At 34.9% G+C, this 5,818-nt stretch overlaps 1 non-coding gene across 1 annotated transcript; it reads right to left on the reverse strand.

The window, feature by feature from the left end:
• Positions 1–921: 921 nt before the first annotated feature.
• Positions 922–1,029, reverse strand: LOC122280236. The gene has a single exon (XR_006229821.1). It is a non-coding gene; the product is annotated as a small nucleolar RNA R71 (small nucleolar RNA).
• Between the last annotated feature and the right edge of the window lie 4,789 nt (positions 1,030–5,818).

A 5,818-nucleotide genomic window follows, 5' to 3' on the forward strand; every position in this document is an offset into this window, starting at 1 on the left:
CAATGAATTAAGAATAATTAAAATACCAAATTTGTGCAAGGGATTCTCGACGCTCTACTGTTCGTCAAATTTGAGTACTTTTTCTGTTAATCACTTTGCTTCACTTTAATTTACATTTAAAATTAATCTTTGTTCTCCATTACTTATTTAATATTTTTCTTTAATTTCTTTGTTCCTCTTGTTATTCTTTTAATTTGTCTCCCTATGGAATCGGCACCCCAAAGTTGTGTGACAACTACCACGTTATTCTTTGGGCGTAATCAAATTTTGGCGCTGTTGCCGGGGAGACGATAGAAGAATTGTGAGATAGTTTTTCTTTTCAACAGTTTGTAAAGGCGGTAACTTCGTTCCCTCTTTTAGCTTGCTGCATCTTTATTTTATTTTCTATTTCTTTTTGTAGTTTTTTTTAGTGTTGCGTTTTTTTCTACCTTGCATGCACAGGTATAGAGACGCCTTGGGTCGATTTGCTTGTAGACCTGTGTTAGAGTCAAAGTTTAATTTTTCTGATAATTTGTTTGATAATTCTTCTAATTATGAAAAAATGAGTGAACACGAAGATCAACCCAATAGGACCCTTCAGGATTACCTCCATCCTACATGCACAGCCACACTATCATGCATCATGTTTCCAGCTAATATTCACCAATTGGATTTTAAAACAGGGATGATACAGTTACTCCCTACTTTTCATGGCTTGGAAAATGAAAATCCATATGTGCATATTAGGGAGTTTGAGGAAGTAGTTGTGACTTTTCATAGTCAAAATATAACTGATGACATTGTGAGACTTAAGTTATTTCCTTTCTCTTTGAAAGATAGAGCTAAGAGTTGGCTATACTCATTGAGACCACGATCTATTGGGTCATGGAATGAGATGACTCAGGTCTTCTTTAATAAATACTTTCCCCAACATAAAACCAATGCTTTAAAAAGGCAAATCTCCACCTTTGCACAAAATGATAGTGAGACTTTGTATCAGTCTTGGGAGAGATTTAAGGAGCTATTGAGTATGTGTCCTTACCATGGGCATAAGAATTGACGCTTAGTGAGCTATTTTTATGAAGGACTTACACCTAGAGAGCGTCAATTTGTGGAGATGATGTGTAATGGTGAGTTCTTACAGAAAGATCCTGATGAGGCCATAGAATACCTCAATGAGCTTGTTGAAAAAGCTCACACTTGGACTGAACCTAGTGCCACTGAGAGCACAAATAGACCACGACCTATAGGAAACCTAAATGGTGATAGAATTTACCATCTTAGGGAAGAAGATAACCTAAAGGCTAAGGTTGAGATGCTCACTAGGGAGCTAGAGGTGTTGAAGAATAAAGACTTAAAGTCAGCACACATGGCTAATCATGCAGAGTCTTTTGGACCATGTTTCGTGTGTGGCGAGGTAGATCACCTTACCCAAGAGTGTCCCACATTTGTTGAGATGAGAGGGATGTATGAGGAATAATGTAATACCTTAGGTATGTACATGAAGTCTGTTGCACCTTTCTCTGATACCTACAATCCTAGGTGGCGTAATCACCAAAGTTTTAAAAATTGTTCCAGAACGGCCGGAATGGCCGGAATTTTTTGTGCCGGAACAGTGATCGGAATCGGATAGATATCTATTCCGTTTCGAGTCAAATTCCAGCCGTTCCAATCAAATTCCGGCCTTTCCGGTCAATTCCGGCAGAATTCCGGTATTTCGATTGGAATAGTAATTCCGGTCTGAAATTAAAATTCAAATTAAAAAAAATAAAAAATAGCTCTCTTGTAAAGAAGTTGAAAATTAATGGATAAAATTGTACTTTTAGAATTCAAATACCCCTTTCCGTGCACTAGAAGTATTGTTACTTTTAATAATCTGTCTATTCTTTAATTTTTGTCCTTTATTTTTATGTCTTAACTCAAGTTTGTGATTTTTTTCAATATATATTCATTTTATAAATCTTTAATTCTTCTATATATATACACATATTCATGATACACACTTACATATATATATATATGTATTTATTTTATTAATTGTTAGTTTATGTATACATATAAATATTTATATATAATATATAATTAATCCCGAAACGGTACACCGAAACGTACCGGTACCGAAATATTCCGTTCCAGTGCCTCAACCGGAATGGTCTCCAGAACGGATTTCAAAACTTTGGTAATCACCCCAATTTTAGTTGGAAATCTGAAAACCAGCCACCTGCACAGCCCCCTAGATCATATCCTACACCATATCATGCACCCTCATCTTCTAGGAGCCCCTTAGAAGCTACTTTACATGCTTTTATTAAGGCACAGAGTAAAACTGATCAAAAGTTTAAATTTTTGATTATGCAGGTTGTTGAAGAAAACAAATAGATAAAGAGTTATATATCCAAGATAATGAGCTCCTTAAGTGTGAATGAGCGTGACAAGTTTCCTTCTCAAGCTCAATTTGCACCCCAAGGTCATCATATGGCAAAAAAAAATTTGAAAGAGGTCAATGCCATTGTGACAAGAAGTGGTAAGTCCTTACACATTCAAACAACTGATAAACCAAAGGATGTTGAAGAGGAACAAAACAATGATAGTACTGAGTTCCCCAAGGATGCCGAGGTAATCAAGAGTTCAGTTAAGGTACCATTTCCTCAAGTTTTAAAATCTGGTACGCGAACTTTGGATTCTAGTAATGAAATCTTGGAGAACCTCAGGCAGGTAAAGATTAACCTTCCTCTTTTGCATGTTATTAAACAAGTTCTCACTTATGCAAAAGTTCTTAAAGATTTGTGTACAGTTAAGAGGAAGCACCATGTTAAGAAGATATCATTTCTGACAGAGCAAGTCAGTGCTCTAATTGAACAGCGAATTCCTCCTAAGTACAAGGATTCTGGTTGTCCAACCATTGCATGTAATATTGAGAATCATGAGTTTGGGCAAGCCTTGCTAGATCTAGGAGCTAGTGTTAATTTGATGCCTTACTCCATTTATTTGCAGCTTGGTTTGGGTGAAATTAAGCCTACTTTTCTTGTGCTTCAGTTGGCTGATCGTTCAGTTAAGAAACCGAGAGGGATAGTTGAGGATGTTTTGATCCAAATTGACAAATTTTATTATCCTGTTGATTTCTTAATTTTGGACACTCAATCAGTTGTTGAGTCTAACTCTAATGTTCCTCTCATATTAGGTAGACCTTTCCTTGCTACGGCTAATGTACTTATAAATTGCAGGAATGGGTTGATGAAACTATCTTTTGGAAACATGACCATGGAGGTCAACATTTTCCATATTGAGAAACAGCCAACAGATGACGAGTCCAACCAAACGTACATGATTGAAATACTCATAGACAAGGGAGTTCACACAACTCATGATTTTGATCCCCTTGAATATTCCCTTGTGAATTCTGAGTTTGATACATCTGTTAGTGATTCATCTGATGTTATTGATATTTGTGCTATTTTTTATGAAACTTAGAATTATGGCACACAAGCTTGGCAACAAAAATTTGAAAAGTTGCCTAAGAAATGTGGAAAACAGATTCCTGTAAGTATGAAAGCACCAAGAATTAAATTGAAACTTTGCCTAAGTCTAAAGTCTATAAGGTTAAAATGAAAATGTTTCATGATAAAAATATTCTTAGGAAGAGGTTTAAACCTAATGATCAAATATACTTATATGATTTTGGATTTCACAAGCACCAAGGAAAACTTCGGTTTAGGTGGACTGACCCTTTTGTAGTAAAGAATGTTTTTATAAATGGGGCAGTAGAAATAAAAGATCCTAAGGATGGTCGGATCTTTAAAATAAATGGTCAACGCCTTAAAATATTAATTGATAGGCAAGTTCCAAAAGTGGAAGACATTCCACTTGTGGATCTAGTCTATCAACCTTGACCACACCACCAAGGTATGTTTTTCTTTATTTATTTTGTTTTTCTTTGTTTATTTTTGTTTTCTCTTATTTTCTTTCATTTCATTTTTGTTTGCTGTTGTTTTCTTTGTTTTTGATTGCAGGATAATTTCATTTCGTCATTTTAAGTTACCATCTTTGGTGTTTAACGAGCTACCATCGTCACTCATCAGGTGTATTCTACCATTTTTAATTACTCCTCATTCAATTTTGATTCTTAAATATTGAGGACAATGTTTCATTTAAGTTGGGGGGTGTGGTGCAAATTTAGTATTTAAAATGCTTATTGGAGTTAAAATGCTTATTGGAACTCTGTGGCATATTTTCATGTGTCAATTTTTTTAAATTTGCATCACACGTGCATCATTTTCACATGTGTACTCATTCTCATTCATAGCTATCTTCATGAATTCACCAAACCCACCATAATTATTTTTGCTAAAGCATTCACAGAACCCTTAATGCATTTATCCAAGTTTTGTGGTAAGATGGTGGTTTGACACATGCAGCTAGAGAACTCTTTTGCTTAAGTATTCATGTGAGTTTGGAGAGGATTGAGAGCATACAAATGTAGTAAATTGTGAAAAGCGTTTATTGATCTATTGAATTGGGCACTTCTTTCGAGAATATCATTACATGGTTTGTGGTACAATGGTGGATATACTTGGGATACGACGAAGGTCAACTTAGGATTAACGTTTGAGCCTTTCAAGCTATGCTTTTCCATCATAGACCCCTAGTAGCCAACTTTGAGCCAATAAACACATGTAGCTTTTTTCTTTTCATATGCCCATATCATCCCTGTCTCTCCACATTGGAGTATAACCTATACACTGATTTTCTTACCCTTTTTACTTCCAAGTATATACTAGGTGTGGAATTTGTATTTTCTTTCTTTTATTTTATCATTTTCAATTAAAGAAGAAGAAGAAGAAGAAGAAGACAGAAAAAAGAGAAGAGTACAAGTTGCAAAGTGTTCAATTTAGTGAGCTAAAAAAAAAAATTGGTAGAAATGGAAAGAATACAAAAGTGGCATATATTTGTCCATCAAATTGTTGAAAAAAAAGAAGAGGAAGAAGAAGGAAAAGCATTATTATTTGATGATCTGAAAAGTTAGAGAGTACATCAAGTGAGAAGTGTGGTCTATTGAGATATTTAATAAAATTCCCTTTGTATGTACTTGGAAGTTTTTAAATCCCTTTCATCCTTTTTTTTCATATAACCCCGAAACCAAGCCACGTTACAACTTTTTGTGTTGACCATTCTGATCCTAAGTAAGCTGTTGGAAAGATTGATGGAAGTCTCATTTGTTAGTGTTCCTATCATAAGATCAATATTTGCTTGTTGCTTGTACATAATTGCCTAATTTTCTATGAGAGTGTGTATACACCCATTGTCAACTCCATAGAGAGAGCCCTTACACGAAACACTATTATACCCATGAGTTATGGAGTTGAACCTTTTGCTTGAAATGTTCTTGATGTTGCATGTGTCAAGGTTAGTGGTACGATGGTTATGGCTTGGAGAATACACACACACTCTGTGGATTGCTATAGGTGGATTGATCTTGATGGGTTATTGGATTCTTTAGATTGTTTTGATATGTGAATCTGGAAAGTGTAACTTGATGGCCTTTATGTATGATTTTCCTTGATCTCTTTTGTTGTTTTGACATGAAAATTACTAGGGACAAGCAATGAGTAAGTTGGGGGGTGTGATGAGTGTGCGAAAGTGCACTCTAAATACCCTATTATTGGACTAAAATGCTAAAATGTGAATAGAAATCATAAGAATTAATGTGTATTCTTAAATTGAAGTTCTATTTACGTTGGGATACTCCTAAGCAGTTTTTTTATGTTTAATTTCAAAATTTATAAAAGAGTAAGTCAAGTCCAGTCAAATTCAAAGGAGGACATTCATGGGGTTTGAGAGA

The sequence above is a fragment of the Carya illinoinensis genome, chromosome 10, assembly GCF_018687715.1.
Source record: "Carya illinoinensis cultivar Pawnee chromosome 10, C.illinoinensisPawnee_v1, whole genome shotgun sequence".
Lineage (NCBI taxonomy): Eukaryota > Viridiplantae > Streptophyta > Magnoliopsida > Fagales > Juglandaceae > Carya > Carya illinoinensis.